Genomic DNA, 15,679 nt, shown 5'->3' on the forward strand with positions numbered 1-15,679 from the left:
AGTGAGGTCTTCAATGTTGAGGTTGAGTTTGGAGAAGATGTTGAGGAAGAAGGCGATGTTCGAGGTCGGAGCTCAGAGGGCGGCTACCATTCTTGAGGTTAGGAAAGAGAAATAGAGGGAGGTGGTGGTTCTGATTACCACTCCTAAAAAACTAAATCCACTTGTATCTTCATGTGCATAGCAAATGAAGGTGTCTAAACTTACAGGATTTTGTCTTACACCCAATTTGGCTGTAAGACAAAATACCCTACCTGAAATAGTTTGAGTTACATTGATTTTAAAAATCCATTCAACCAAACACTGAATTTTGAAATACCAAGTAACTCAAACTACTTGTAACTTAAAAACACCCCAAACAAACACTATCTAAGACAATCTCCAACCCACAACCCCAAATCCCAAATTTGGTTCTGCTACGATAAATTATACTCCAACCACAAACCCCAAAATTTACTCCTAAAAAGGGATATTCTCAGAATATTCTTTACACATCCCATTACTTCATTATTATTACTATTCAATCAAAAAATATTTGAAATTAATTATTTTTAACAATGATTTAATTAAATATTTATTACAATTTAATAGTTTACTAATAAAAATAATTTAAAATTTTTAACAACTAAATTTTTTTTTAATTTATGATTTAATGTATTTAGAAATTTTATTATGAATTTTTTAATTGGCTTGATAAATAATGAAATTATATTTTCATATAGCACAAAAATATTTAATACTTACACACATCATTGACTACAATTTTAACAACAAAAAATTGCTTTAATTAGATATTTTACATTAAAAATCATAGACAAACGTACAACAAATGCATAATATTACAACATAATATAGGAAAGAAACATCATCTCATCAGTTTTAAGAACCTTCTGAATTAGTATATTGCTCCCACAAATGCTCTATCAATGCATTGCAAAGTGTAATGTGAGCTTCTTTATCTTTAATTTGATTATATCGAGCCACAAACTTTTCAATTAAATATTTTCATTTTCGATGACTTCCACAGTTGGTTTAGTGATAATCTCCAACTTGGTGAAGAAGAAGGAGGTCTAGATGATAGCCCGATCTTCATGACGTAGGATCTCGGTTGAGGGATAACTAGCTGCGAATAGCTAGGGATGGATGCGACCTGTACGTTGGGGAGAGATGATCCGAAGCTTCAAGAACTCCGACTTGCTGTCTGAATAATCACAGAACCACAATCCAGAAACTGATCTACACAAAATACCCGAAAGTGTAGAGCACGAATTAGTAGAAAGCCGAAACTTTCCTTTTGCGAATTCGGGAGAACTCACAAGAACAATGGTAGTAAGACAAGTCTTATTTCGTGAATAATGATCAAAGTTATATCTTTCAAAAGAGAAGGTACAAGGCTATTTATAGCCAACTTAAACTTGAGATACAAAAAAACTATCTTATTAAAATTGGCTAGGTAATCAATCTAAAAATAGAAAATGAAAATTTGCTAAAAAAACAATCTAAAAATAGGAAAATAAAATTGGCTAGAAAATCAATCCAAATATGGGAATAGTATCCCACGGGTACTATAACACGTGAAGATGGCAAGCGAATCTCTCCACTCTTAATCTTGGAATATTTGATTTCCTGGTTGATTGGGATTTGATTTTGTTTCTTTCAAGAAATTGGGTTGATTTAGGAAAGGGATATTTTGGGCTGATTTGTCATAAAAGAAAACCACATCTGCTTTGTTTGCATGGGGCTAGCGAAGATAGGTACAATTTCCTTCTTGGACGTGCACGTGAATGTGAGGCCCACATGCGGCGTAGTTCCAAATGCTTCTCTCTTGCGATCCTCTTGTTTGACTAAGTCTGGAATTATATCCTCACTTCTGGTACACTTAAGTACAATAAAGGTAGAAGAAATTAGAAACACCACTATTTCAATATAATTTAAGAATAAGCTTAAGTTAGCGTTTACCTGTTTTTGGATTTGTTTAGCACTGTTTCATGTAAATGGTCCTTAATATGCTTCCTCTTCTATACCAACTGAAGTATTACCATCCATAGGTAGTGTAGTTGGTATGGGAGTGATGTCCTCATCATCCTCCCCCTCTTGAAAAGGAGTCATCCTCAACTCGATTGAACCGAAGAAAGGTGAAAGGTCTGCAACGTTGAAAGTAGCGCTAACACCATACTTGCCTAGAAGCTTGATCTTGTACGCATTGTCATTAATCTTCTCAAGTACACAAAATTGTCCATCACCTCATGTTGTCCATCACCCGGCTCAAACAACATCTTCTTTCTTCCTTTTTCGCTTGCTTCTCATACTACTAAGTGATCATCTCGATGTTATCCTTCGTCTTTTCATGTATTTTCTTCACAAATTTAGCATGCTTACTTGCATCCATATTAGCTCATTCCTGCAAGGACAAAGGTAAAAAATCTATAGGGGCAATAGGTTTAAAACCATATACAATTTCGAATGGATAAAATTTAGAGGTAGAATGTATTGCCCTCTTATATGTGAATTCGATATGGGGTAGATACTCCTCCCACATCTTTAAATTCTTCTTTAAAATTGTTCTTAATATCATGGATAGTGTGCGGTTCACAACTTCTGTTTGCCCATCTGTCTGGGAGTGACACTTAGTGGAGAATAATAGCTTGGCTCCTAGTTTCCCCCACAAGGTTTTCCAAAAATAGCTCAAGAACCTGGTATCACAATCTGAGACAATGGTTCATGGCACACCATGTAGTGGCACCACTTCCTGAAAAATAGATCAGCAACATGTAAAGAATCATCGCTCTTATGACAAGGAATAAAATGAGCCATCTTGCTAAACCTATCAACAACCACAAATATAAAATCCCTTCCCCTCTTAGTCCGTGGTAATCCAAGAACAAAATCCATAGAAATATCTTCCCGCAGTACACTAGGAATAGGTAAGGGAGTATACAATCCATGAAATTTTAAATGAGACTTAGTTTTGTGGCATGTCTCGCATCGCTGCACGTAGCGCTCAACGTCACGCCTCATTTTTAGCAAAAAGAAGTGGTCAGTCAACACATTTTCTGTCTTTTTGGCACCAAAGTGGCCCATCAAACCACCTCCATAAGCTTCCTGCAAGAGTAATAAGTGAACAGAGCAATCTGGTATACGCAATTTGTTAGCTTGAAACAAAAAAATCATCATGCAAATGAAACTTTTCCCAACCTTTTCCTGTACTACATTTAGAGTAGGGTTTAGCAAAGTATGAATCTTTAGTATATAACTTTTTAATGCTTTATAAAACCAGAATTTTAGCATCTAGTTGGGACTTCAAAGCATGGCGCTTAGACAATGCATCAGCTACAAGGTTATCCTTCCCTTTCTTGAACTTGACAATGTAAGGAAAAGAGTCGATGAACTCACTCCATTTTGCATGTCTATGATTTAGTTTTAATTGACCCTTAAGATGCTTCGATGATTCATGGTTAGAATGTATCACAAATTCTTTAGGCCATAAGTAATGTTGCCAAGTTTCCAAAGCCCTCAGAAGCGCATACAACTCCTTATCATAAATAGAATAATTGAGAGCTGGACTACTTAACTTCTCACTAAAATAAGCAATGGGCCGACCTTTTTGCATTAGTACCCCGCCAATACCTACACCACTTGCATCACATTCTATTTCAGAAGTCTTACCAAAGTCAGGAAGTGCTAGTAGTAGTGCGGATGTCAATTTGTCCTTTAGTTTTTAAAATGCCTTTTCTTGTCTGCCCCCAATTTAATGGAACTTCTTTAAATTTCTTTGTCAATTCATTGATTGAGGCGACAATGGTGCTAAAATCCTTCACGAATGATGGTAAAAGCCTGCAAGTCCTAAAAAGCTTCTCACTTGGCTCACATTTGGGGTATTGCCTACTCACGTACCGCTTTGATCTTGTCTTTTTCTACCTTAACACCCTAAATGAAATCACAAAGCTAAGAAACACAACTTTGTTGATGCAAAAGGTGCACTTTGCAAGGTTAGCATACAATTGTTCTTTCTCAAACCAACAAGTACATCACGTAAATGTTCAATATGATTATCTAAAGACTTGCTAAAAATTAAGATATCATCAAAGTAGACTACCATAAATTTTTCGATGAAGGCTCTAGGTACATGGTTCATCAATCTCATGAAAATACTAGGTGCATTTGTTAAACCAAAAGGCATGACTAACCATTCATACAATCTAAATTTTGTTTTAAATGCTGTTTTCCACTCATCACCCTCTTTCATTCTAATTTAGTGATAGACACTACGCAAGTCTATCTTCGAGAAGATAACATATCCACTAAGTTCATCAAGCATATCATTAAGTCTAAGTATGGGATGTCTAAGCTCACAGTTATGTTGTTAATGGCTCTATAATCTACACACATTCTCCAAGAACCATCTTTCATAGGAATTAAAATAACTAGGACTGCACAAGGAGAGAGACTTTTCCTTACATAACCTTTGTCAAGTAGTTCTTGAACTTGACGCTAGATTTCTTTTGTCTTCTCTGGATTGGTGTGGTAAGGTGGCCGATTAGGCAATGGTGCTCCTGATATCAAATCAACTTGATGCTCAATTCCTCGCTTCGGTGGTAGCCTAGGTAGGACCTCATAGGGAACACGTCCTCATATACCTACAAAAGATCAAAAATAGAACTAGGCAAAGTAGAGGGTAAATCATTAGTAGTTAGCAAACTTTCTTTGTATAGGAGAATAATAACATAGAATTGGGTTATCTCAAAGCCCTCATGTCCCCCTTCCTAGCCATCATCACTAAACCCTCTTTTTCCCAGGGCTTGGTTAATTTAAGCTATGGGGTTTTATTTGGCTTTGGATTCACTCGCTCACTATGATGGTGGCTCTCACTCAAGTGTTTTGCTCACTCTCTCTCTTAGATCATCTATCAATATTTCCTCCGGAGTCGCTCTCTCTCCCTCTTAGTTCATTTATCAATATTTCCTCTGGAGTCTCTTTTAGATCATCTATGAATATTTCCTCTGGAGTTATGGGAAGCAAAGACATGGGTTCCCCTTTGTACATGAAAGTGAGTCGATTAGCACGGCTGCTAATATGGACATCATAATTAAACAACCAAGGGCGTCCCAACAGTAATTGCCATACTTGCATTGGGACAACATCACATTCCACCTGATCATTATACTTCCCAATGGAGAACTGATCCGTTATGATGTTGCTAACATGCAACAATCCACAATCATTGAGCCACTGCATCTTGTATGGACTAGGGTGACGCCGCTACTTCAACCCCAATCTCCCCACCAAGTCCGAACTAGTAATGTTATTATAGCTGTCATTATCAACAATAATCCTGCATGCCTTGTTCTTAATTGTTCCGTGAGTGTGAAAGATGTTTTGCCATTGTCCCTTCTCCTCTTCAACAACGTTGACACTAAGCACATGGCGAGAAATAAAGCAATCTCCCACATCAGCCTGAATGCCACAATCAACTTCATCTATTGGCTCATCATGTGCATTACCATCATTTTTAGGGTCGCTCTCAGACTCCCACTCGCCCTGTTCATTAATGAGCAAGGTCCTCCTACTGGGGTACTCGGAAGTTATATGCCATCTCCCTTTGCACTTGAAGCACTCTATGTCACGGATGTGAGAGGAGGCCACAGTGGATGTAGAAGAAGATGTAGCTGTCAAAGAAGTGGGCCGTCGATCACTATATCCAAAGCCCAGGGAAGATGTTGACGTGGTCAACTTGCAGCCAAGGGATGTGACAGAGGTGGCCATTGTAGGCCTAAGAGTAGTACCACCTGCTGTTGTGCCCTGAGGGCGGCGCAAAGTGGGGGCAGCGGGACGATTGGGTATGGTGCGTCCCTGAAAGCCACATAGTTATTGTTGCTCCACCTTCGTCGCTTAATGTACGAGCACCTATAGATTGTTGTAGGGGAACATCTCCACTTGATCAGCAATCTCACAGTTGAGACAGCTTAAGAACCTCGACATGTTCACCTCAGCATTTTGTCACATGTTGGTACGGATCATCAGGACCTCCATCTCCTTATAATATTCATCGACGGTTTTTGTACCTTGAACAAGCTGTTGTAGCCTGTTATATAGATATCTCTGGAAGTGTGGTGGAACAAAGCGGTGTCACATAGCCCTTTTCATAGCATCCCATGTGCGAATATAGCTATTACTCGCAAATAGCCTGTCTTCCTGTAACTGGTTCTACTATGTTAGTGCATAATTGGTAAATTCAAGAGATGCTAGGTTTACATTTTTTCATCAGAAAATTTATGGATCCTAAAAATTTGATCACACCTCGCCTCCCACTCTAAGTAAACTTCTGGATTTGTTTTGCCGTTGAATGGTGGTATGCTCATCTTGATCTTCGCCATACTATCAGAATCTTCTCTATCTCAGTGACCGCGGGGAAGGCCTTCATCATACATGGAAATTGCCGATGTCCATAACCAACATGACCAGGGTCATGATGGTCATCAAGCCCACCTCGGGTTGGAACAAGCTTGGTGAGGGTCCAGTTAATAGTGTCACACAGGGTATCTTGCATGACCTTCTGCATCTTCTCCTGTACTGACATAATTGATATTCGCAACTCACGCTGAAAGTGACTGACAAATGCATCATACTCTGCTTGTGTAATCGGTGCATCTGTCATGTGGTTTGAAACAACAGGGTCATTATCATGACAACTAGCTTATGCACCTACCATGTTAGTGGATTTGAAGAAAAAAATAAGTATATATGTAGATTCACATAAATCTCACCTCTTACTTACCAAAGCTCTTATGCCTTCTCGTCAGATCACAGTTGTACCAAGTGGTGGTTTTCCATATGTAATTAAGCGATTTAATAGAAGGTGTCAAAAGAACTAGCTTCGGTTTTTAGTGGAGTTTGGTTGGCTAAAACAAAAAGGAAATAGTACTGAAACCTAGTAAGTGCAAAACAAGTAATAATCTGATAAGATATAGTATCTAGGTTGCTGAAAACTCCAATCTATTTTTTTTCTTTTTTTTTGTAATGGCCTTTCTTGAACTTTCTTTCTTTCTTTTTGTTTTGTTTTGCTTTGTTTTTTTTTTGTGACCAACAACTAGAGGAAAATGAATAGATTATAAACTTGAAATACATTACTCAAATAACAGTACTAATGCATAGGTTAGGTAATTTTTGGTTATTTTTAGGTTTTTGGACTATAGGACTGGAAACAAATTATGAAATAATTGAGATTGAATCAAAAGGTTAATGTAGGAATAATGTATCCTACTGTGTCAACAAAAGCTCTGATACCAAATGATAATATCCAACTTGGTGAAGAAGGAGGTTTAGATGATGGGCCGATCTTTACGGTGTAGGATCTAGGTTGAGGGATAACTAGTTGCGAACAATTGGGAATAGATGCGATCCGTATGTTAGGGAGAGACGATATGAAGCTTCAAGAACTCCGATCCGCTGTCCGAACAATTATAGAACCACAAACCAGAAATTAATCCACACAAAATGCCCGGAAACATAGAGCATTAATAAGGAGAAAGCCGAAACTTTCTTCTCCCGAATCTGGGAGAACTCACAAGAATAATGGTAGTAAGACAACTCTTATTTCGTGCATAATAATCAAAGTTCTATCTTTCAAAATAGAAGGTACAAGGCTATTTATAGCCAACTCAAACTTGAGATACAAGAAAACTATCTTATTAAAATTGGTTACGAAATCAATCTAAAAATAAAAAATAAAAATTTGCTAGTAAAAAAATCTAAAAATAGGAAAATAAATTGGCTTAAAAATCAATCTATATATAGGAATAGTATCCCACGAGTACTGTAACACATGAAGATGACAGGCGAATCTCTCCACTCTTAATCTTGGAATATTTGATTTCTTGGTTGATTGGGATTTGATTTTGTTTCTTTCCAGAAATTGGGTTGGTTTAGGAAAAAGATATTTTGGGATGATTTGTCATAAAAAAAACCACATCTCCCTTTGTTTGCGTGGGGCTAGTGAAGATAGGCACAATTTCCTTCTTGGATGTGCACGTGAGTGTGAGGCCCACATGTGGCGTAGTTCCAAATGCTTCTCTCGTGCTATCCTCTTGTTTGACTAAGTCTAGAATTATGTCCTCACTTCCGGTACACCTAAGTACAATTAAGGTAGAAGAAATTGGAAACACCACCATTTCAATATAATTTAAGAATAAGCTTAAGTTAATGTTTACCTGGTTTTGGATTTATTTAGCACGGTTTTGTGTAAATGATCCTTGATATGCTTCCTTTTCTATACCAGCTGAAGTATTACCATCCGTAGGTGGAGTAGTTGGCATGGGAGTGATGTCCTCATCATTTAGGCATATCTGTCGATTCTACAATCGGTGCGCTGAGGTTTCTCTCATCCTTAACTATTATGTTGTGCATGATAATACAAGTTTTCATTATGTCACACAACACATCCTTGCTCCAAAAACGTATAGGTCATGCAACAATTGCAAATCTTGATTGTAGAGCTGCTAACACACTTTCCACATCTTTTCAGCATTATTCTTGTTTGATTGCAAAGTACTTTTTTTTGGCTACATGGCTTATGAATAGTTTGCACAATAGTTGACTATTTAGGATATATATTATTAGCTAAATAATATCCCATGTTATATTCTTTGCTTTGAATGACGTAATGAGCCGGAGGAGCAATACCTCGAGCTAAATTAGAGAGCAAATTAGATGATTCTAACACATTTATGTTATTATTCGTACCTGGCATCCCAAAATAAGTGTTCCACATCCAAAGATCATAAATGAATTCTAACACATGATTGAAAATGAATTCTCATCAATCTAGATACATCAATGCAGGGGTTATCTTCCTTTGTCAAATTTACATGGAAGTTTCTCAAAATCTGATTATTAATGTAAACCAATCCGGAGAATGTTTTTGATCTCAAGTGGAAGCAAAGTATGACAAGAAAAAAAATTACAATTGGGTGTCTTGTAATGCAAGATCTTGAAAAAATGAGTTCAAGAAATAGAGAAGGATTGTCGAAAATTGAATTCATGCATTCGATAAATAGATGATTTAAATCCTAGTGGTGCTGCGGATCAAGATACAGTAAGTATATCTTCACAATTCTTGCATGTAAATTATGTATTATTTTCTTTTAGCTTGACAATACAAAATTTTGCAGTTAAGTCGAGCAAAACTGTTGCTAGGACAAGATCCAAAATACCAAAAAGGGTTCAAGTATGATCATGAATGGAATAAGGTCAAAAATTTTGAAAAATTTAAGGACCACATGCTCACTCCAAGCAAAATGTCTTGGAAACACAGCGTCAACTTTCTCTCCTCCGAGTTAGACAATGCAACACATGAATCTCAATCTGCGGCATCCCTTGGATTGTCACAATTTTCAATTAACCTAGATGATGATAGTGGTGGAAACTCTTCCCAACGTCCAGCCGGTGTGAAAAAGGCTAAATTGAAGAAAAAAAATGAAATTGATCTTATATCAACAATGGATAAATTGCAAGAAGATAACTAACAACTTATGGAAATAATGAAGAAGAAAAATGCAAATAAAATGGCTATGAAAGAGCTTAAAAAAGAAAATAAAGATCTTGACTACAGATTTAAACACAATTAGTAATCCTAATTTCGTGCTTATATTCAATGTGAACAAGCTTGAATTATGCAAAAAAGAGGACATTTTCGACAACCACCCCCTTCAGCTTCGAATCCCTTTGAAAACTATTTCAACAATCTTGGCGGAAGTGGTATTGATTTACCGGAATATTGATATGTTGTTTTAATATAATTAGTTTTTACATTGCATTAGCTTTCATATTATTATGAATGTATTTTGTTTAAAATTCATAGTACATGTGTCTTTCACTGTTTTGAATATATTTTTAACTATTTCGGTTTAATAAATTTATCATAAATTAATTTAAATAACAATTTTGTTATTAATTAATTAATTGCACATAAAATTAATATTATAAGTATAAATTGACTACTTAGACTAGACGTGGCCATTTTGAACCGAAACCATGAAATCGAACTGGAACCGAACCTCCAAAAACCGGAACCGGAGCCGGAACCGGAAAAACAGGAACCGTCCTAAAACCGGAACTGGAACCTTTATATAAGGTTCGGTTCCGGTTTCAAACTTTAAAAACCATGGAACCGGCGGTTCAAACCCCGGTTTTACTTGAATCAAAAAATTCAAAATATCAAATTACTTAGTTTCATATATTATTATATTATGTAAAATAATGTTATGACTTATAATATCTAATTAGGTTTGACCATTTAAGACTTTGAGTCGTGTGAATCATTTGATTGGGTTAGGCCTAAACATTTGAATCAAACCAATTGATTAAGTTTTTATTTTATTGATTTATTCTCTCTTTTGGCTGGCTCTCTCTTGAAGACTTGACACTAAATCCCCTCTGATGAAATCCTAATCCTAGATCTCTATCTGAGAGCGGCGGGCTGGATCGATCTACAGATGTGGAAACCCGACCTAATGTTGGATAAGGTGGGAAGGAGCAAGCTTGAGTGACAGCGAGATGGCCGGCAGTTCATCTTTGATGGATTACTGGAGACGGTTCTTCCGTAGCTCAATCTCGGATATTTTTGACGTGATAGAGAAGGCGATCATGGTTGTTACCTCCGATCATTCTGATTTCTAAGGAGTTCCTTCTGAGGTTGGATGGAATCGCTGTGACTTTCTTTGCTCATCGGACTGTGGAGGTAAAAAATAGCCCAAACCGTTTGAACCGTCAAACCGGAACCGTTGAACCCAACCGCAGAACTGGAACCAGAACTAAACCAGAACCGCCAAGAACCAGAACCGAACTGCCAAGAACCTTGCCTTGGCGATTCGGTTCCGGTTCAAAGTTTTTGGAGCTAGAACCGGCGGTTTAGGAACCGTAACCGGTGGTTCTTGAACCGTGGTCATGTTTACTTAAACCATCTCCAACCCACAACCCCAAAATTTTATCCAAATCCCAAATTTAGTTCGCTACAGTAAATTATACTCCAACCACAAACCCCAATTTTTACCCCAAATGTTATATTCTCATAATATTCCTCTACACATCCTATTATTATTATTATTATTATTATTATTATTATTATTATTATTATTATTATTATTATTATTATTATCATTATTATTATTCAATCACAAAATACTTGAAATTAATAAATTTTAATAATGATTTAATTAAATATTTATTACAATGTAATATTTTACTAATACGAATAATTTAAAACATTTATTACAATATTTTACTAATATTTATTACAATGTATTTTGTTATAAATTTGCAGTGTATGTGTCTTTCATTGTTTTTAATATATTTTTAACTATTTTAGTTTAATAAATTTATCATATATTAATTATTAATTAAATGCACACAAAATTTATAATTATATAAATTGATAACTTATAATTATATTAAAGATGAATTATTTATTTTATAATTTTAATTATATTAATAAAAATAAAAAAATATTAATTTAAAAAAATAATAAATATGTGGGGCCCCAAATTTGGGGTCACAAACCTTATTTATAATTTTTTATTCAATATTTTTTATTTTTATTATTATAACTAATAAAAATTATTAGTTATTACTTTATATAATTAATATTTTAATTATAAATAATAATAAAAATAAGATGTGTAAAATAATATTCTCTTTTGGGGTAAGATTTAGAGTTTGTGGTTGGATTATAATTTAATGTAGCAAAACCAAATTTGGGATTTGGGGTAAAAATTTAGGGTTGTGGATTGGAGATGGCTTTAGTGACTCTAAATTTGGGATCATCCATCCCCCACCCCAAATTTGGGGCAAGATTTGGGTGGATTGGAGCTAACCATGGTTGGATATTGTCTAATTATATTCATAAATTATTAATTTATAATTTTAATTATAATAAAAAAAATAAAAATAAATATTGATTAAAAAATAATATATGTGTGGGACCCCAAATTTGGGGCCACAAATAGTTAACCCCAAATTTGGGGTCATCTACCCCAAATCCTAAATTTGGGGTAATATTTGAGAGTGGGTTAGAGCTAACCATGACCCCAAATTTAAGATTTGGGGTATGGTTGAAGACTTTCTAAGAATTTATTAAATTATTATAATTGGTGTATCTCCATATATATACATGACCTTTTGACAGAGCTTACCACTCGTTATAAATTTTTTTTGTAAGCACTATTTGTACATTGGATCAAACCATTAGATATGTATCACATGATTTATGATAATATACCAATGGTTTGAATGATTTTCATTTTTATGTGACAGATATTTATTAGTTTAGTGGATTGCAATCAACGTAAAAAATACTTAAATTGGTATGTTGGAGGAAAAATGTTATGTGAATGGACTAAAATTTAATTTGATTAATGGAGCACTAATCGAAATCAAATATTTTAAAGTTAAAATATATTTTTCTAATTAATGATTGATGTGTATTGCTTTTGATTTTTGCTAAAAACTTAGTGAATATATTTATTTAAATAACAAAATCTCTCACCACTCATTTATTAATGGATGGTCAATGAGTGGTGAGAGATGACAATGAAAGCGTAACTGTGACACAATTATTTTTAAAGGCCCGTTTGATTGTAAAATAAAAAAAAATATGACATAATTTTATTATATAGGAAGTGCAAGTAATTATTATAGAAATTGTGGCATATTTTATTCTTACAGAATGAGTGTTTGGGTAAGAAAATAAAAAAAAATTACAGAGACTAGGCGATCGATGAATGGACCGCTGGTGGATCGGTGGCTAGTCGTCAGAGGTCGGTGAACCACCGGTGGCCGGTCGTCGGAGGCCAGTCGGTAAGCGCCGGACCGTCAGAGGTCGGCCGGACCGCCGGAGGTCGGCCAGATCACCGGTGGACAGCCGGCATGTCACCGGAGGTATGCCGGACCGGTGGTCGGTTGCTGAAGGCCTGCCGGACCACCGGTGGCCGGTCGCCGGAGGTTGGTTAGACCACCGGGTGGGACCGGTAGGTGTCACGGGGAGATCGGGCTGGACCGAGGGCCTGTCGCCGGAGACTAGCCGAACCACCGGTGGCCGGTCCCCGGAGGTCGGCCGGATCGCCGGCCGGTCGCCCGAGGCTGGCCGGACCGTCGGTAGACCCATAGCTGGTGTCTAGATTGAAAGGATGAGAGAGACTTTTTACAATGAGAAAATATTCCACTCTTAGTGGAATATTTTTTTTATGCCATAATACATATATTATGCCATAATTTTATACTCTAAAATAAGTACCTAGGGATGGCAATAATACCCAAACCCGACCCCACCCGACCCGACCTGAGTTTGACGGGTAAAACCCGCTTTGACCGGGTTGCGGGTCGGGTTCGGGTAAAACCCGACTTGTATGAAACGTGTGTGGTTGCGGGTATGAGAATTCTAATACCCGACCCGTACCCGACCCGTACCCGACCCGAAATTAAAATTACTAAAATATTTATATAATATATATATATATACTAATATGTTCTACAACTTAACAATTTAGGGTTTTTATTTTTCCTCTTTGTTTAGTCTTGTAATTTTATAATTATTTTATTTTTTTAAAAAATTATAATTACTTTTAAGTTATTTTTCTATTAAAAAAATATTTTTTATTAATTTTTTTAATATGGAGGCGGGGGCGGGTATACCTGCGGGTACCCCATTACCCGTTGGGTGTGGGTGTGGGTTGGGGTTTTTAAAACCCGTCGGGTTCGGGTTCGGGTTCGGGTATACTAGCAAGGTAGTGAGTACATGTATGGGTATGGTAAAACCCACACCCGACCCGACCAGTTGCCATCCCTATAAGTACCTACTACCCAAACAACCAATATGGTATAAGTCTCAGAAAATATTAAATTATACCATATTGTACGGATTATGCCATAATTTCTGGCTATCCAAACCGACCCTAAAATAAATTAATTGGAATTATTGTCTCCTTTCACGCTTGAATAATTCTCTCTCACATTATATCAAAGTGCTATATTGCCTCCACGTGCGGCATTTTTGAAATAGTATTTAAATTTTTTAAATTGCGAAGCAACCGGCTTAAATTTATCCATTAAATTGTTGGGGCTATATTCGGCTTCTTTTCCTAAAAATATTATATTTTTTTCAAAAAATTTATCAAATGTGCACTTTAGCTATTATTTACCAAAGTGCTCACAAATGCAAAATAAATAAATAAATAAATAAATAAATAAACAAATAAAACAAATACTGGTCTCGTTTGTTAATTCAAAAAATAGTAAAGCATTTTTTTTTAAAAATTTATAGCCCGGTATTTTTTACATAAAATGTTCACACTTCTTCTTAAAGGTTTTTATAATTCAAACTCTTTCTCATAACTTTATTTATCATCATTTATTAAACCCTTAATTAAATCCTTAATGGTTAAAAAAGTACAACGCTTAAAATTTTAATGGTAACTAATTTCAATGGTTAAATCTACGATGGATAAAAATTATAACATCAAATATGTAATTATCATAAATTATGTTAGTGAAATTTACAAAATATATTATGGCAATCAAATCTGAACTGTCAGAATTTTGATGATTAATCTTGCAATTGCCAAAAACAATGAGGGTCACATCTGCAATAGAAAAAAATCACAACGGTAAAATATGCAATTGTTAGATGTTATGATAATCAAATTGCAACTGTTAGAATTTTGACGGTTTAACCTATAACTGTCAAAATTTTGATGATCAAAACCTGTAACTATCAGAAATTATGGTGGTCAAATTTGCAATGATAAAAAATTGTAATGCTCAAATATGCAATTGTCAGTAATTATGATAGTCAAATATGCAATTATCAGAATTAGACAGTTAAACCTATAATTATCAAAATGTATGACGATCAAATCTACAATGATAAAAAATCATAACAATCAAATCTGAACTTATCTGTAATTATGACAATCAAATCTATAATTGTCAAATTTATGACGATCAAATATACAATGGTAACAAAACACTACCGTCAAATCTACAATTGTCAGTAATTATAACAATCAAATATGTTATTGACAAAATTATAATAGTCAAATGTATAACCGTCAGAAATTATGATTGTCAAAAGTTTAATAAACCAAAAATGATACAAAATTATAATGATTAAAATTTCAATTAGCAAAAAAGCTTTCTCATTGAAATACTTCTAATTCTCCCCTATATAAACCTTGTCATTATATTTTTATTCCTACCATATTTACTATCTTTATATTACTTTTCTACAATACATTCCTTTTCTTAAAAAAATGACGAAAAGATCACTTGTTCTAGTTTACTACAATGGTTTCACTACTACAAGTGAAGATAGTGTTATATATTTCTCCAATAACAAGCTTGTTTCTATGTGGAAAATGATCTCTCTTTAAAACTTTTAAAGAGAATCATTGAAGAGAACTTGGAAGTGGCAGGCGGTGAATGGGTTGCACGTATGCAATACAGATTACAACAAGATTTCCTATCAAACATTTAAACTACACAACGACCGTGATGCTTAGATGATATTTGACTGCCATAAAAAATTTTATGATATTCAAGTTCTTGAACTATGTATGATGTTAGGTGCTGCTACTTCTGCCGGTGGTTCATCTCAATAACAAATCAACAAAGATGACAATATTCAACATACTAA

The sequence above is a fragment of the Dioscorea cayenensis genome, chromosome 12 (genome assembly GCF_009730915.1).
Source record: "Dioscorea cayenensis subsp. rotundata cultivar TDr96_F1 chromosome 12, TDr96_F1_v2_PseudoChromosome.rev07_lg8_w22 25.fasta, whole genome shotgun sequence".
NCBI classification, from domain to species: domain Eukaryota; kingdom Viridiplantae; phylum Streptophyta; class Magnoliopsida; order Dioscoreales; family Dioscoreaceae; genus Dioscorea; species Dioscorea cayenensis.